At 41.0% G+C, this 18,439-nt stretch overlaps 1 protein-coding gene across 1 annotated transcript in view; it reads left to right on the plus strand.

The window, feature by feature from the left end:
• Positions 1–7,711, plus strand: part of LOC309444759 (uncharacterized protein) — a 77,100-nt gene extending 69,389 nt beyond the window's left edge. Inside the window, exons 7-10 of the mRNA XM_082062851.1 lie at positions 415–518; positions 2,709–3,783; positions 5,290–5,442; positions 6,254–7,711. The gene's annotated coding sequence lies outside the window, so the exon portion shown is untranslated. The remainder of the gene's footprint in view (positions 1–414; positions 519–2,708; positions 3,784–5,289; positions 5,443–6,253) is intronic.
• Positions 7,712–18,439: the final 10,728 nt, after the last annotated feature.

Genomic DNA, 18,439 nt, shown 5'->3' on the forward strand with positions numbered 1-18,439 from the left:
TTTGTGTACAGGGCAGTATCTAGCTTGCTGTTGATCAGAAGCATGCCAAAGGGGCAGATTCGCATTAAACAAAGTTAGTCCTGTGCATATACGTCCTGTGCATGATCTGACTGACTTTTCATTAAATTAATGACCGTGAGAAGATGTTTTATGTGTTTATAAAGACTGGACAATGCATAAAGAATCTGAGCCTTGTAAAAAGAACCAGCATTTGAGCAGTCAGCAGCACACATAGTGCATAAAGCCAGTGGGGATTCTGAATGGTCATAATACACACGTAAAAATTTCAGGGGCTTTCAGTCCTGTTTTTAGAAAGTGATCAACAGAATAAAACTTTAAAGGTATAAAACAACAAAACAATTCTAATGATACGACATTGCAATTGCCAGTAAACCTAATCTTTTATTTGAATAGCCTGGAAATGTTCCCACCATATCTAAGTTCAACTGCTGACTTCTTATGACAATACACTTAATGAAGACCAAGATGTTCCAGATTTTGACAAGTCTAAAACCCTGGTGAGATCCAAGTGTCAGCTACTTTATCTTCACTCTGCCTATACACTCTTCCTTTTTTAAAAAAAGAACTCAATTATTTTCTCTTGTTAAGTATTTCCTTTTGAAGAGGCAAAGAAAGACGCAATCTGCATTTTTAGTTTATAAATATTTTGAAAGTTTACCAAGTTTTATTTTTTTGAAAAATATGTTCTTTACTGCAGTGTTTGTCGCATTTCAGTGAAGTTAAACCAGGGATATTCAGCTGAAACAAAGAATAACTCAGTTTGATACTGTGCCCCTTAGTTTTGAATGAAAGGAGAACTCCTCTTTCTTTTCTTCTTGAACAGGTTGGTTTATGTGAGCTGCGATACAAATGTATTTCTAGGAGCAGATGTGGTCACTTTGGTGCCAGCGTCAGCCAATACTGAGCATGTTTGAGCACAACAACCAGACAAAAGAACCTTTGTGTTAGTTATTTCATAGGAACATTTTGTCAAATGTCCTTATTCATAGAATCCTTGCTTGTGCTAAATGCCGTTCTGGCAAAAACTCCTTCCAGTTTTGGAGCAGTTATTGAATGACTAACAAATGGTGATAAATTCTATGTACTTACTAAGAATGATGAGTAGCTTTTAGGTCTGCATACAAAATTGTATTGATATTCCATTTTCCCCTTCTCATCCTTGACAAAACAAAATGTCAATAGAAAGAAATGCAAAACCTGAATTTTATTCCGTAAAAACTTATAAATCCATTTTCCTGCTCCCTCCTTTTTCTTTTCTTCTGAATTGAACTAGGAGGGCAGAATTTTTATAGATCAAAAAATTATTTGTCATCTGTGCAATGAATCTTCAAGCTATAAAGAAAACAACAATGGGATGGTGTGATAGAGATCTGCACAGGCGAGGATGCTACGAAGAGGCTGGGTAGGAGTTGAGCACCCAGTGTTTATATGGTGACAGGGATGCCCAAAACCGAGCCGGGGTGCTGGTTCTTCATACAGGAACATCGGTAGAACTTACTGTGGATGCTTCGCAGGATTTCATAGGGAGACTGGACAAGTTTGTGCAGAGGAATCTATTGAGGATGACTCAGAAGCTACGGTTAGTTCAGGAACTACCTAAGATGGCATTTAAACAGTGCAGTTGAGTTGAACCATCTGTGTCAATAAGGAAAATGTTGAAATAACATTGGTCCCAGATAAAGATTTGTAGTTTTTTTTGCCATAGGAAAAGTGAAGTGGATGAAAAAGAAGAATGGTTCTGCCCGTCCATTGGGGCTGGAGGAATTTCAGAGTCTGGAATGGTGTCGGGGCAAAGGAGGGATCAGATCAAGCTGGTGTAGGAGTGCTTTAAGCCTTTGCTTAAATTGTTCTGGAATGATCAGTGGGCAAAACCCACACAGGTGATGCAACTAGTAAATATTTGTTCTTGTTCAGAGTCCTTATTTTACCTTGCTGAGACAAGATAGTTATCTTACCAAAAAACCCCATTCTTTTTATTTAATGATTTACCTTTCAAAACAGTTGGGCACCTAGACATTTATACACCAACTAATTGTTTTTTATGGCCACTCCTTTTATTTACTGAAAGGCACTTGCTTTTAAGAAACAAACAGCACTTTTCCATTCTAAAGACCATGAAGAAAACTCTAAAGAAACAAGCATAAAGCCATGTAGGTTGGTCTTTATTTTGAGATGAGACTGATGGAACTCACAAGCTCTGTTCATCTCAACAGATACTAAGGGTGGAGTTAGAAGTTACTTTTTTAGTGTCAGTGTTACCTTGTTACTGATCTGCATAGTACATTTGCCACAAAAATAAGTCTCTTCCCTTGAAAATGTTACCGCTTTGCATTTACCTGTTATTCCCTCTTTTCTACCCCAACGCACCTACAGTAATCTTCAGATTTTCTGTTCTGTTTCTGACAAGAAAGCAGAGTCTCTCTGATACTTAATTGCATATATTGTTTGAAGAATTTTCTAAAAATACAGCTACACATTTTATACCACAATATTCATTCATAATGCAAAGAAAAAAACCTCTATTTACCTCCTGTAGTTGATGTATTACCAACAGTCTTTTATGTGTTGTTAAAAACCACACTTTGCAACATGCCTATGAACTGCTAGCAGGGGATCACCCAACACATGAATATATCTGTTGGCATAAACAACATGCACAAAGATAATTGTCTGTTTCTCATCACCAGAAAGGCAGAAACTTTTTCCAGCCATCTAAAGAGGAAGAGAGAACAGCAGAAATGAGAGGGCACCTGGACAAAGCATTCTTCTAGAAGATACCTCTGCATTCATGGTTACAATCGATCCATGATTTACGTGGATTGTAAGGTTGTGTTCTTAATCAGATGAGGATTTACTTACCTATAGAGTTTTTGCAAATCGCACACCAGTTTTGTGAGGCTGGATTCTGTGGCTGGTTCTCCTCTGTGTTGGTGGTGTGGTTTCTGGCTTTCACGTGTTCATATTAATAGAACTGATTTTTGCTGGTTTTGGTAATATCGTGGTTATGACAAAGCTTTCCCCCCAGAGACAGGCACACCCTGATAAGAATGTCCCTCAACTTTAAAGGAATTTGTAGCAAATTTAGACCTCAGTTTCACGTCTTCCATTACTTCAGCCATCACATCTTTTAAGTCCAAGAGACACTGAAATGACAATTTTTAGCAGAACAAGACATATCTCTTCCCTGCAGTGAATCAGTCTAAAGCCACGCAAGGACTGTCTGAACAGGAGGGGGAAAAATGTAGTGTGGAAACTTGTGTACAGTTGTGACTTACATTTAAAATTACTTCAAAGCATTCTACAGAATGGCTGTTGCTCAGGCAAACTGCTGCATCTTCACTAAAATTCTGACTATTCTTCTTGATCTGTTTCAGTTTTCTTTTAGTTTTCAAAATGGGTAAGTCAGTCAGTACTTTTTGGAGATGATCACCGGATGGTAAAAGTAAAAATGGCTGAAACAAATTGGGTAGAAAGGTTCTGCATTATTTCAGCTGCCTTCCCAATTTAATTTTTTTCTGACCACAGTTAAGCATTTGATCCCAAATCTTTCTGAAAAACTTGATTAATCCGGCCCTTCCCAAATTTGAAATAAGAATCGCAGCTCTCAACCGTTTAACCACAATGGACACATGAAGAAATTAGTGTACGAGCTTCAACAGGGAGTCAAGAGAGGTATCAAGTTATAAAGCTGTTGAAATCCATCCTTCCCACAGCTGATTCTGGGGACAAGGAAGAGAAAAAGCCCTTTCTCAGAACAGGTTGGTGAGTAACTCATCTCTCACAAGTTTGGCAGCGGGTCCTTCTCGTTCCAGGGCTTTTGAAAGGGGAGGGTGGCATCCCAAGGGGAGCAGAGTGACTGGGGGCCAGGGTGCTCTGATTGCGGCCCTTCTGGGACTGATCACATCTGCCTTTGCTCTGATTGCTGGGACCAACTGTATCATTTGGAATGCACGCGTCTGGAGTAGCTGAATTCGCTTCATCAGTTAGAGGATCATTTCCTACTGTAAAATTCTTCATCTGCATTTTGAGTCCCTAGATGCAGATCAGAGATTACTCACTTTAAAACAAACGATAACTAACTTCAAAACGTTTGAAAATGTTTATTCTTACATGCATGATCAGGAAAAAAAAAAAAAAAAGACAAAATTCAGTAGTTAATTCACCATTTGGAAATAACTGACTTAAATATTCAGCGACAGATGCAGTTACTGATGGTAAAACTTGCAGCTCTTCCTCAGCGATGTTACCTCCCAAGGCACAGATACTGAAGAGTTTATCTGAGGTTCTGACTTGCTCCTTATCTATCACCATTTCAAGACTGATGCTTCTTAGGGAAATTGGAAAATTGGCCTGAGAAGTTATTTGGAGAGAAAGGGAATAATTTATGAGAAAAGACTGAGTTAAATATGCATGCCTTAGTTAAAGAAACACCTATGTCGTTTGTAAAGGTCTACAGATATTTAAAGATATAAACAGCAGGGAGAGTATGAGTGGAATTATTAAGAAACTGTCAGTCATCTACCTAAAATAAGGAAATGAAGCAGGTTTGTGGGTTTTTTTTAATCAAATGTCATCTGAAAATCAGAGGAAAATTAATGATATTAAAAATTAAGTCTCTGGGCCAGCACATGTAGTGCTCAGCACGTCCTGAGCCCGGCATCACAAAAGTGAAATTAGTCTCTGAAGAATCATGGCAGTTTGAGACCATTACCACATTTCATTATCTGTCGTGGGTTTTCAGACAGACTTTTGATTTTTAAAACGGTTGGAATTGTGAGTATAATTAATTTAAGTGCTCGGGACATTTGAATTGGATGTGAATCAAGTACTAGATAAGATATCTTAGGAAAAAGCGTGCATGGGGAAAGCATTAGGATAAATGAGTTGGGTGTTTGGGGAGATTTGGTTGGTTGGTTTGGTTTTTGTGCGGGGGGGGGTTGTGGGTTGGTTTGTTTTTCCTGTGTGTGTGTGTGTTTTATTTTGTTATGGTTTTGTTTGGGGTTTGTTGTTGTTGGCTGGTTGTTCTAATTTTTCACTCTAGGAGTAAAATGATAAAAAGACCCCATTGATTTAGAACAGTAAATTCAGAGGAATAGAACTGTGAAGAGAAATCTGTAGTACCTGGATCCCCAGAGCTGCTCCTGTTGGCTTCTCACATAGCGAGAGATTCTTCGGTGCTGCTGCAGCAGACTTTCGTTCCTCTGGGATGGAGCCAAAAAATCCTGCCCTCCTGAGACAATTTCTAGTGTTTTCTTCTCTTTGCCTCAGGTCTCAGAAGAGAAATGTATCAAGATCCTTCCAGATAAAGCGCTTGAGGAACTACAATAACCTATATTGTTTCTGTGAACTCCTGATATTGGAAAGACAATCACAATTGCGACTGTGTTTGCTACTTTGAAATGACGATTTTCTATACCTGAGGTGGTTGTTGCAAAAGCTATTTCTCAATAGTATGTTATAGTCAGTTGAATGCATGTTAAAATCTCATTCTTTATTTGCATACACATGAGTTACTGAAACTGCTGCTTGTTGAGATTCAGCTGTGGATTTAGCCCCTTCATCTGTAATCAAGCTGTAAAAATCTTGTTAACACATTTCCTTAATAGTAAAATATCTGGCAAAAAAATTAACATGAGCGGACATAATTGAACATGAGCATTGTAAAGTAGAAAAGTTACAAACCATTTGCCACACTTTTAAAGTGATATCTGTTATCTCTTTTCATGTTTATTTTTTCAAGCATATGTGCTTCCGCCTTCCCTACTGAATATTCATTTATTCCTGTGACTTTATTACATTTTATTTCTTATTACAGCATTCTGTTGCTCACTAAGAACATTAGTTGAGGTTCCCTTTTCATACTCATATGACAGGACACAAGAATCACGTGAAAACTTACAGAAGGACAATAAACACTAAATCAGTTTTATTTTTAATAAACTCAGAAAATAGTTTTTAGAAGTTTGATGTCGTTGAATGTTTTACTTATCTTTTATTTTCCATCCTTTTTGAGTTATATTTGCTTGAACTTGAGCACTTTTCCAATCCGTATTAACTCCCCAAAGAAATGCGATGCAAACCCTGTACTCAGTTCCTTTTAATTCCCACTGCTTGGTCACACATAGAATAGAGATTCAGTCAGACTATTAAAAACTTAATGTGTGTTGTTAGAAATCTTCCTCAGTTTTAGAATAAACCACCAGCTTTCATTCGTGGCTTTTGGAATTTACAGTGAGATGTCACCTTATGGAAAGTGGGGAGAAATCAATGTGTTTTGCTCAGGGCAGTCCCTGGCTCCAGTCCTTACGTACAATAAAGGTGGGGAGAATAGCCTTCAGCCTTTTTAAATGTTTGAGTTCTTCAATGAGTATGAAGTGAAAGTCACCTGGGGTTTTAATTCTTTTTGATTCAAAAATATAGTGAATTTCATCATGCTGAAATGATTCCATTGCGGCGGCAAAACCTGCTCTTCTCTTGCTCGCAGCAGCTTCCAGCGGGTCTGGCTGTGGGCAAAGGAGGGAGCGGGACAGGAGCAGCTCTGAACATCAGCTCTGCGCACTGACATACCTGCAAACAATTAATAGAAGATGCAAATGGGAAAGACAAAGCTCTGCTGTTATTCGTTGCCATCTTCTCCCCACTGCAGTGGTGTCACATCAGAGACGATACAGAGGCAAAGATACTCCCAGGAGCTGCTTGGTGTTTGGTGTCAACCTAAGGAAACGCTGGGGCTGAGATTGAACCGTACATTAATTCCGATCCATTGGGGTTGGCGATACTTATTTAGTTGGGTGGTACGTGCACTGTAAAGCACGGGCTGAGAGATGCTCTGGTTCTTTGTGGAGCACGAGGGTTCGGTTCATGTCGTTGAGGCAATTGGAGCGTTCGTGATCTTCTGTGGGCTCTGATCACACTCAGAGGAGATGGGCAGAGAAGCTTCCGGAGAGCAAACGGGTTGTGTTGAGCAGCTCCAGGTTATGTTAATCGGTCACAATCTAAGAGCATGAAAATACAGAAAATTAAGTCCATTTTCATGGGAGGTTCACAGTTCCCTATAACAGGAAATACAAATACATCTGTAGAAAAATGAAGGCAAAGGATTAAAAAGTGAAGACACACCAGAGGAGATGTTGGGACAACATTTCCCGTTGTGCTGTTGCTCATTTTGTGATATATTCATCTCCTGTGTTGTTCGTCTCACCATTGCACAAGCAAACCGTCAGTTGTGGCTGAGGATGACATTCGTCTACACACAAAAAACAACTGATAGTATATTAATATTAATTCAGTATGTTAATATTAATTCCTAGACAATATAGTTTACCTTTCCAAGACCAGACTTTATATGTTTAAAATATTTTCATTGTTATTATGTATGTGGTAATAAAGTATAATAAGAATATCAGTAAAACCATTCATAAATATGAGGTAGAAATTGCTTAAAGCAGCCAATAGAATGCTGACTAAATGTGCTATGAGATCGTATCCACCAGAAGTCCTGGTCTTTGGAAGGGAAGCCTTTTTCAGGCCCAACACTTGCAAACTGTACTTTCCAAAGGTCCTGACAACTGTGAATAAATAAGTTGTTTTTCCTAATGTCAAAGTGAAACATTTGATGGAGTTCTTTCCGATCCCCCAAGTCTGTAAATCACTTGTGTAGGAAACGGCTGGAGTAATAAAATTCATCTTCTTGCACCATCAATCAGTTTATTCGAAGACACCTTTAAAAGTAACAAATTACATTTCCACAGAGCAACATCTATGAGGAAACAAATTTCTTATGCAAAATGACTCCTCTAGGAAATTATGAAAAGCATTAATTGAGGATGTGTTTCCTGAATGTCGAGCTGAACGTAGAGCAGAGGATGAGAACAGGATTAGCTCGTGGTTTCAGTCCCAGGGTGGCGATGTGAAGCTGGAATGAACATCAGCTTCTAGCACTGGAAACTGAAGTTTCTTGTTCATACCGAATGTAGAGCTCCCTCATTTCTTTGCACAAAGCTTTCCACTTGCTACTATAAAATGCAGAGTGTTCTAACCTCACGCCACGGTGCTATGAACGTGAATTTAAAGTTGCAAATAAATTTTACAGTATTCGTAAGTACTCATGCCAGTCACGAGCAGGATCAGTTTCAACTTGCACAAAGCCCATGTGCAGCTTCTGCTGGCTCTTGGCTGTGACCATACACCAGTTTGGCTGTGGAGTCAGGGATACTGATGAATTTCGAGAAGGATTTTTCTCCGCCTTTTTCATGTTCTGGGTAGAGCCGAGATCTTGCAGAGTGTTCCAGAGGGGATGGAGCAAACCGTTCTTATTTTAGCTTTGATGATGCTTTCTCTCTTCTTCTCTATACTATACACAACTCCTACTCATCCTTTCATATGGTAAATACATTCTGTTCCTCCCACCTTTTTTATTCTGCTCTTTTCTGAGAATCATGTCCCAGGTTAAACAACAGGAACAATGCTGAAATGTCGTGTTCTGTGAGTTTAGCCCAGCTCAGGGTGAGGCAGAACTTTGTCTTCACAACATATTGACCCGGTTCAAAACACAGAGTAAGGCACTGTTTTATAATAACATAGCTAATGACATTTCAACTGTCCTGTATGTTTCTGCATTTCATTTTTCAGCTACAAACAGAGGTGACTTTGCTTTGAGGTGGATGGGAAGAATTGTTTTTAAACTGGGCTCATATTTCTGAAAAATTGAGCTTTTATGTATTTGTCCATCTGCCTCCTGTGGTGCCAAATTAGTCACTAGGCCAATATTCTGCTTCCAGATTTTCTTAGCCCTGTTCAGTTTTAATTTGAAGCAAAAATTTGAAAAGCTTATAATTAGCTTTAACAGTTTTTAAGTAACTATTTAAACCCGGTGGCAAATTCTGTGAGTTTTTTCCAGCCATGACAGAATGTTATCATTGGAGAGAAACATGGGAAGTGTTCCAGCTGAACATCATCTCTATGTGTGCCTCTATATGTTGTGTCTTTATCTTTGTGTGTATTGGGGAATTAGATATCACATTTTTAGAGGGCAAACAGCTGAGTGCAGCCTCAAAGCAACTGTTTATCAGGTTAATTCTGCAGGATTGCTCTGGTTTAACAGACACTTTCTGCTTTTTCTGCAGGATAATTCTGGTTTCCCTGGACGTCTTTCCCACCTGCTCTACATGCTTTATCATTTGTGCAGATTTTCCTGCTTGCACATGTTTTTCTCTACCCTATTTGTGCAGCTGTGCCACAAATCTCTGCATGCCCCTTTGCCATTTGTGAGTACATATATATATGCTTAGCTGTGTTTCATATTGTTAAAATGTTACAAAATCCTTATGTATTTTTAGTGCTTAGGCTGGTTTGATGTTCTCAGAACTAGATTTAAGCCAAATATTAATTAGATCTTAGTCTGCTCTTGTTCTAGGGATGCATCAGGCTACTGAGGTCTCTCCATCATCACTTTTCCTTTCTCCCCTCTTAGAAAATGCCATTGTGACCGTGTCACAGTGAGGAAAGTTGGAAAAGCATGTGCAGGAGTGCCAAGGGTGCGTTTTCCCTTTGCATTTTGATCTTCGGTCCAATATACTTCTCATTACCATCATTTTTTCTTGAAAACTTGCCACTAACGGTGTCCAACTGAGGAGAGAGGACCTGAAGTATAGGAACTTCTAGTGTGAGAGAATTTAGTCTGTTTGTGTGGTTAACATTTCCAGTGATGTTGTTCACATTGGTCCAAAGTCCCATTGGTCTGATCACAATGAAAAAAACCTTCTGAAAAGTCTGCCTTTTGTTTCTTCTGTGTTCTGTTCATCTTTATACTTAATTATTTGATATTTATTATACATAAAAAAGTGCTGTCTTTTTTTTTTTGTCTTACTACCTGGTTAGAACGTTCTTCTTTCTTGTCTCTGTTGTTCGTCTGTGTTGCTGCACTCCCACTATGCCCCAAAACCATCTCAGTGTCTGAATTGTGTACACTTTAATGGGAATTTGTGAGATTTTTTTCCCCATAATGCTTTAGAATTAAGCCCCCAGTCATTTTCTTTGGGTTACTTTATTTCACTTATTTCTGCAGATTTCTTCGTGCAATTTTTCTGCTTGAGAGTCTTCACAAGGTAACTAGAGTCAGCCTGTCCAGAGCTGTGTTTTAACAGCTGCACTGGGTGTGTGTGCAGGTGTGTCTTCATGTTTTTATAATATATATCGACACATACACACATATATTTACAAGCACTCCTTTCCTACTTGGCTCCTGGTGTTTCTCTGTCGCTACAACTCTCTTGTATCAAGTGCCGTATCTTTTTCCTCTGCAGAGTTTTAGCTCACCTACATATTTGATAAAGGCACAATAGAGCTCTTTCCAGTCTTCATAAATATTAATTATGTTAATTAAATATTAAATCAAATACTAAATCATAACTTAAATTAAAGTATCAAATATTTATTGAAAGAGATCTAGTACTGGTGACTCTGAGAGCAGATACGTAGAAATTATCTCCTAGTTAATGTTATGCCATTTATAATTGTGATGATAATGGTCCAGCAGCCAATGATGTGTTGCAGACTGCTATATTCATGTTCAAATCACATCATCCTTTCTCCTCTAAATAGATTTCTTGCGCTATATTGAAATGACTGGTAAAATGTTAGCAGTGAATTTCCAGTGTGGGGATGATGGTTATAGTGCAGGAGCTGAGAATGTGCTGAAATAATCCTGAGGGTGTATCACCTGGTCTTGTAAATTCAATTAAATCACCGGTTCTGTTATCTTATTAAATCATCACCGGGACAACACAGAAATGGACATACTGGATTGAGTCCAACGTTGGACACAAAGGTTATGAAGGGTTTGGAGCATCTAATGTGTGAGGAGAGGGCAAGTGCAGAGACTGACATCTGGGCAGGAACAACCCCAGGTTCCAGTAGAAGTTGGGGAATGACCTATTAGAGAGCAGTGTAGGGGAAAGGGACCTGGGGGTCCTGGGGACAGCAGGGTGACCATGAGCCAGCACTGGGCCCTTGTGGCCAGGAAGCCAATGGGACCTGGGGTGGGTTAGAAGGGGGTGGTCAGTAGGTCAGAGAGGTTCTCCTGCCCCTCTGCTCTGCCCTGGGGAGACCACACCTGGAATATTGTGTCCAGCTGTGGCCCCTCAGTTCCAGCAGGACAGGGAACTGCTGCAGAGAGTCCAGCGCAGCCACCAAGATGCTGCAGGGAGTGGAGCATCTCCCGTGTGAGGAAAGGCTGAGGGAGCTGGGGCTCTGGAGCTGGACAAGAGGACACTGAGGGGGGACTCATTCCTGGGGATCAAGATGGAAAGGGGCAGTGTCAGGAGGATGGAGCCAGGCTCTTCTGGTGACAACCAGTGACAGGACAAGGGGCAATGGGTGCAAACTGGAACACAGGAGGTTCCACTGAAAGATGAGAAGCAACTTGTTGGGGGTGAGGGTGGCAGAGCCTGGCCCAGGCTGCCCAGGGGGGTTGTGGAGTCTCCTTCTGTGCAGACATTCCAACCCGCCTGGACACCTTCCTGTGTAACCTCATCTGGGTGTTCCTGCTCCATGGGGGGATTGACCTGGATGAGCTTTCCAGGGCCCTTCAACCCCTGACATCCTGGGATTCTGTGAGCGGTGCTGCCATGGTGAAGAGAAGGCCTGGGGGATGGTATCAATATATGGAAAAACTTTACGGGAGGATACAAAGGTGGAGCCAGATGCTTCATGGTGATACCATGTGAAAGGAGGAGAGACAGTGGGAAAAGCTGAAATAACAGAGATTCTGTTGAAGCAGAAGGAAAAAAAAAAAAAGGAGAAAAAAAAATTACTGTGAGGTTGACCAAAAAGAAAATTAATTGATATGGGGTTGACCCAGGGCTGGAACAAAGTGTCCGTCCGTGGAGGTGTCCAAACCCAATGGTCGTGGCCACTCCTCTGCTGCCCCGCTCCGAGCTGCACCTTTGGACCAGATGCTCTCCAGGGACCCTTCCCAACCTCAGCTCTTCTGGGTTTCATACCATCTATGTCACAAGAGTTGGTATTTTAATGCAAAATTGATGCCAATTTACTAGAATGTGTAAATGATGAGAGCATGGAAGAAGTCAGGTTATTAATGCCTATACAGTTTACTTTATCCTCTGTTTATTCTGCTTAATTTGGTGTGAACTGTTTATAATTTTCATGTATTTAACCCATCTTCCAAATATTCAAGAGACCCGTCTTAGATTATTTTCACTAAAACAGCATTTGGAAGAAGAGTATGAAGAACTCACAGAGTTCTGGAAGCATTAGAAACATAGTGTCTGATACAAAATTCTGCCTCTTAGATTCTTCTTCCAAATCTAAAGTGATAAAGTGTAACTGAAACCTCTAAATTCAGCATGTCTGAAACCATTGATTTTCATGGACCAGACTTGATGTCACAGGCAAATGTGAACAAAGCACTTGATCCAACAGGCTGAATGCTGAATGTGCAATAAATAAATGTGAGCTCTGCTTTGCTCAACCAGGTCTGGAGACTTTCAAATACCAGGAGATATTTGAATATCCTGTCCTGAGTCCTCAATGTCTGAATAAAGCGTATCTTACATAGCTGCTTGCTTTCCGTGGTAGTGTTCGTAGGACCTGGGTTTATTGGCTTTTATTTTTGGCCACATTTTTGTTCCCATATGAAAATTCTATTCCAGTTGAAATGGTGGAGGCTGAGATAAGAATCATCAGCCAGGCACAGCCACCTACTGGAAACGGCTGATCTAACAAAAAACGAGGCTAAAAAGAATCAGAACATATAAGTTTCTGTTAATTTTTACATTGTGCTTTTGCAATTTATCTGCTGTCACCATATTTTGTCAGTTAATTTCCTATAGCCTAATATTTCCTGAAATGCTAGCTTGCTGTTTCTTCCCTCTTTTTTAATGCAGCAGGTATGAATTCAAAATAATTATTGCTTTAAATTATGTCAAGATATTTGCGTTTCAACCATTGTACTGTAAATGGTTTTAAAAGTACTATGGAATTAAATCAGAAAGAAAGATGGTGAAATACTGCAAATGATACATGCGCCACCTACTGTTGGCTATTTTGATCTATATTAAACCTGTATTAAATTGTACCAGCTCTACCTTTATTAATCTAGTATAAGCATTATTTATAAATATTTATGTTGAAACAGGTGAGGAACGTGAGGAGGATGAAGTGGAGTCAGATGTCGAGATTTATTGAGAGGTGTGTGGGAAACCAAGCTCGCTTTTGCTGTTATTCATTTGTACTCTGGTTTGCACTGGTTTCAGGATGGTGTTTTTTCTTCCCAGCCTGAAGAATTAATCCCAAATTGGGTGACTGAATGATAGACAGAAGTAAATTTAGTAACATGTCTTGCTGTCTTGGATGTTATCAGAGTAACTGCTAATTAAATGGAAGACTGGACGCAGCACAGTTCTGTTTAATCATTAAGCTGAATCGCGCAATGCATGTCCAGCTTAAGAAATTGATTTATATCATAGTGACTTGGTTAATCTCATATTTGTAAACCACAGGAAATTCTCAGCTGTTTAATGGGTGCTTTATAATGTCTATAATATTTGTACACGTAGAAGCGTTACAAAGCAGCAATAGTGTCGAGGGTTTAGATTGCGGGGTGACAATCAAACCCTGGCAGGTGTATTGTTGACCCCCTCTCCCCTTCCCACTCAGCACAGGCGATCGGGAGGGAAAGAAGGACAGAGAGAAGAGAGCTGGAAACATTAAAAATGTTTTACTAATGCTGCTGATAAGAATAGAGAAAATAATACAAAATATACAAAACCAATCTGGAAAGTCCCAGCAACTGCAGAGCCGGCACCCGAAGTCCTGGACTGGACTCTGCAGCCAAGCGGAGCTGGATTCAGTCTGTCACCGGCCTCAGTTCGCAGGGACGACTCGCAAGGTCCTCTCCTAATGTCGCCATAAGGAAAAGGGACAAAAGGGACGAGATCCTCGTGATCTCCCACTTTTATATGAAGTATCACGTGAATGGGATGTTATACACAGTTGGTCAGTCTCTTGGTCACCTGTTTCTCGTTGCCCCTCTGGCGAGATGTGGAGCCGTCCTTATCAATAACTTCCCATTCCATTGCTGTGTTTACCAAAACATGTATCTGGTTCTCCAGGAAAATGCAGCTCATATGAAGCTTTAGCTGACAGGCTAATTCACTGAAAGAGAAACTTGTTTTTTAACAAAACCAGGACAAATAGCTAAAAATAATGGTACCTATATCTGCCATGTTTTATGTATTCTCTACCATAATATTCTACCAGAGGGCCAACTTGGATAAAAATACCAAAACGTAGATGCTGTTGTGCTTAGTGAGTACAATGATTTCTATGAAAAATAAGGTGATTTAACTAAATATATGTACGTTAGAGAAATCAGCATGAAGTAGCAATGTTGTCACCATGTGCATGTGTTTCTGCTATGGGAATTTCAGGATTTCATATGACGAGGTCAGTGGCCGCCTGAGCTGAATTGAGACAGCGATGTTAGAGAGGAAATGGGTTCTAGGAGATCATTTCCTGGGACGTCCACAGGGAGTACACAGTTATGATCACTTAGCGGCTTTAAATCAATGCAGCTGGAACAATATTTGTAATATTTGGCAGCTTAAAAATATATTTAAACACGAAATTATGGATAACATTTTGGCTAATGGTTCCGTTCAGTTTGTGTTGTGATCAAAACCAGTAATGCTGCATGTGCGTGTGGCACAGATTCTGCCCAATGACGGTGTGCAGGTACAATAACAATGACCAGTGTGAAAAGGAGCGTTCTGCTAATTCAGAGATAGGTAACTGCTTCTGTCCAACTTGATTTTTGAAGGCTTTTTGTCCCTGGAAAATTGAATAATGTAGATAAATTTTGGTTGAATAACTGAAAGCGGAGTAGGTCGTGCTTTATGGAGGGAATTGTTATCCTGCGGGTTTGAAAAGGATCAGCGACGGAAACATTCTTGAGTTGACCGACCTCCAGTGTGCAGTTAATGTGCTGTCAGACCACTGGAAACAGAGAAAAATGACTAAATCCAGACTCCTCAGAGCTCTTGTCTGAACAGGTAGGATAGCAAGTGCATTATGTTGCAAAATGGAGAGAAGCACATACAGAGGGAGAAAGAGCAAAAATACGTGAGCCAAAGTGAAAAGGAAAGTAAAGGATCAAGGCAAAATAGAAGGAAGGGCCGGACAAGGCTGGTGTCAGGATTGCTGAACGTCCTCGCGAGCTGCGGAACCTCTGCAGACACCACAGGGAGAAGAAATCCAGGCAGGAGCAGTATCTGAACAAAAAATACTGCACCCGTGGCTGAAGGAGTAATAAGAACTAAAGTTGAAGGAGATTTTATACTGAAATAAGGTTGTGAATCCAGAAAATGCCATACTAGTAGTTTATCACCGTTACTTTCACGTGAACGCCAAGTTATCATGGCTTTAGTATTGATGCAAGCCCTATAATGCGGCACTGAATTAATACAGTTAATAAAATGGGCTATGTACAAATAACAGCAATCAAAACTGGGTTTGTTCTCTGGCTTGAACTTCAGAATTAGGTTGTGAACTTGGGAGCGTCAGTGAAACGCGCAGGTGAGCAGAACATGCGGGGTCGAGGCTGCTCCCGCGCGGAGCCAAACCAACCTGTGTCCATCGGCAGCACAGACGCGGGGCGGGAAACAAACCAGCCCTGGCACAGAGAGAACCCCAGGGTGTCAGAGCCTGCCTCGTGATTAGAAATACTAGACAACTACTATGTTACAATAAGGATGGTGTAATCTCTTTTTTCCCGTGTTCTTTAAAAGGAATGTGGTTCCAAGATTAGAGGATCTCCCACCCGGCAGCCAATGGGGACTGCTTTGCCAGACAAGTGGAGCATCTATTTCGTCCAGTGTCCAGCTGTAATCACAGACTTTTTACTCACTTTTTGGTATCGTCAAAATTAGAAATTGCACATCTCTTTTTTTTTTTTTTTGTATTAAAAATCATTTACAATGTTTTACATTAATGCTAAATCAGCTAAAAGACAGCATTTCTGTTCTCATTATAGACATGAAAAAATCTAGTATTCAGGCTTTGGACTCGCCGAATACCCCTGGTCTGAATAAGCGGGTGCCCGGGGAGCAGCAGCAGTGTGACAGTGAGAGCTGCAGCACAAGGCACTTCTGCTTCCCGTCCTTTCTCCTTTCTTGTTGGCTTTTCAGCCTTGATAATATTTATTCTGCCTCTCTGCTTATTCCGCCTGATGCTCACGTCCTTTATCACCCGCCACTCTCCGTTCTTCCTGCTTTGTTGCTGCGGGTTGTACTGTCCCCCTGCTCTGCAGCCACCGGGACACCTGCCACTTTCAACGTGCAAGGACTGGCAGCCGTGTCCCCTCTGTCCTGCTGAAGAACTGTCCTGATTTCTGGAAGCAAAAGCCAGAGAGATCTTGAGGTTTATGCTGAAAAAGCAAATGAGCTACATGACACAGCCAAACACTCTCTTTTGCGGTAGGATGCATGAATTTGGGAAGATGCAGTTCCCTCATCTCTGCTGAACTCCTCCAGAGACAACACAGTAAAAGAACACAGAAAGACAACTTTGTAGCATCCTGTGTCAATAGCATGAGATTGAGTCCTTGTATCCTCTAAGAGAGCTGTCAAGCCTGGCCTGAGAGTGGCTGGTTTAGCTGCTGGATGTCAAGCCTGGCCTGGGAGTGGCTGGTTTAGGTGCTAGACATCAAGCCTAGCCTGGGAGTGGCTGGTTTAGCCTCCAGATGTCAAGCCTGGCCTGAGAGCGGCCAGTTTAGCCGCTGGATGTCAGGCCTGGCCTGAGAGCAGCCAGTTTAACCTCCAGATGTCAAGCCTGGCCTGAGAGCGGCTGGTTTAGCCTCCAGATGTCAAGCCTGGCCTGAGAGCGGCTGGTTTAGCTGCTGTTCTAAGAGCCAGGGACATGTTCGTGTCTTCTGCCATAGTGGAATATTAACTAGTTGCTAAGACGCAGAGGCAAAACTTACATTCAACCCCAAATTTAACTGCAGTTTGGTGTACATCCTGATTTTGAAGACAGGCCAGAGGACTCTGTCCCACAGGCTGTGTGGGCTTTCTCTAAGGTCAAACCCAGGAGTTACTCCAGAACATTAGCATACTGTCTTTAGGTTGCAGCCAGCAAATTTCATCTGAACTATGTAAAATAAAAGGCTCCCTCTGGCCAGAGAAACATAAAAATATTACTTTGCAGCTCCTTCAAGCTGTGACTTCTTTAAAATATGGACTACAAATACGATTGAGTTTGACTCAGGAGAGTATTTACTTCAATAACTGTGGCTGTAACTCCATTATTTTTCACGTTTCTCTTCTTTGGTGGCTACATTCTTGATTTCAAGAGAAAATTTACTCCTCTTGGTTACAAGCCCCATTTTTTCCCTTTTATGAGGTTTAAAAAAAAGGGTAAAGCTTACAAAACCATACCAAAGATATATGAGCCCAAACCTGGCCCGTTCGGCTCTTTCATTCAGTTACATTACACTAAGAAAACATATTTTTATCTCTTCCTCGCAGTTCCCATCGACAGGCTGATTTGGCACTATGCAGATTAAAGAGAGAAAAGATACCATACAGCAGGCAGTGTGACCTCGAGTGGGCTCCTCACAGCTGCGTCCTCACCTGAGCACTGATCAGTGCTACTGGTGGCAATTCTCTCATTGCCCAGGGATATTCCCCGTCCCTCAGAAGTTTCCCCAAATCATTGTTTTTGTGGTTTGCGCCTGGTGTGAAAATCCCGTCTGGGCTGGCAACGCTCTGCCCCATGTCCTTCCAGCTCAGCTTTCCAATTTGAACAATACATCTGAATTTCTTTCTCCGTGCACCTTCCCCCGCACACCTTTCCTTGGAGCTCTCTCACACGTTGAATAAAAGATGAAGTCTTTTAAATCCAGCTGCTCTTGTGAGCTCTATTAGCGCTCACTCCTGAAATGCGCTTTCCAATTGATGTGGAAGAATCCTGCGTGCAGCTTTGGAAGCTTCCAGAAGGTCTCGCAGCGTTCCAGGCAGGAACGCGCTGCCAGCCATTCTTGGCTTGTGCTGTCTGTGCTCACAGAGCCAACCGGGAGCTTTTGAGTCAGGCTGGATGTGAAAAACCAGAGTCTTTTGTGCGAAGAAAGAATGATTGAGGATATGTAGTACACTAAAAAAAAGGCAAGCACCAGATTTTAAAATCTTCACTGCAACCTTACGGTGAGTAGAAAAAGTAGACATTAAAATATATGACCTTTAAAATGCAGTTCAGCTATATTATGACATCCTTTGAATACCTTTACACAATCTTCCTTCCTTGTTACGGTACTTTAAAGGTTTTGGAGGTGTTTGTGACACGCACCAGGATGGTAAGAAGCAGCAGAATATACACTCAGTGCTTGCAAAGGGCGAAATATTAT

This window comes from Streptopelia decaocto, assembly GCF_964273445.1.
Source record: "Streptopelia decaocto genome assembly, chromosome: 11".
NCBI classification, from domain to species: Eukaryota; Metazoa; Chordata; class Aves; order Columbiformes; family Columbidae; genus Streptopelia; species Streptopelia decaocto.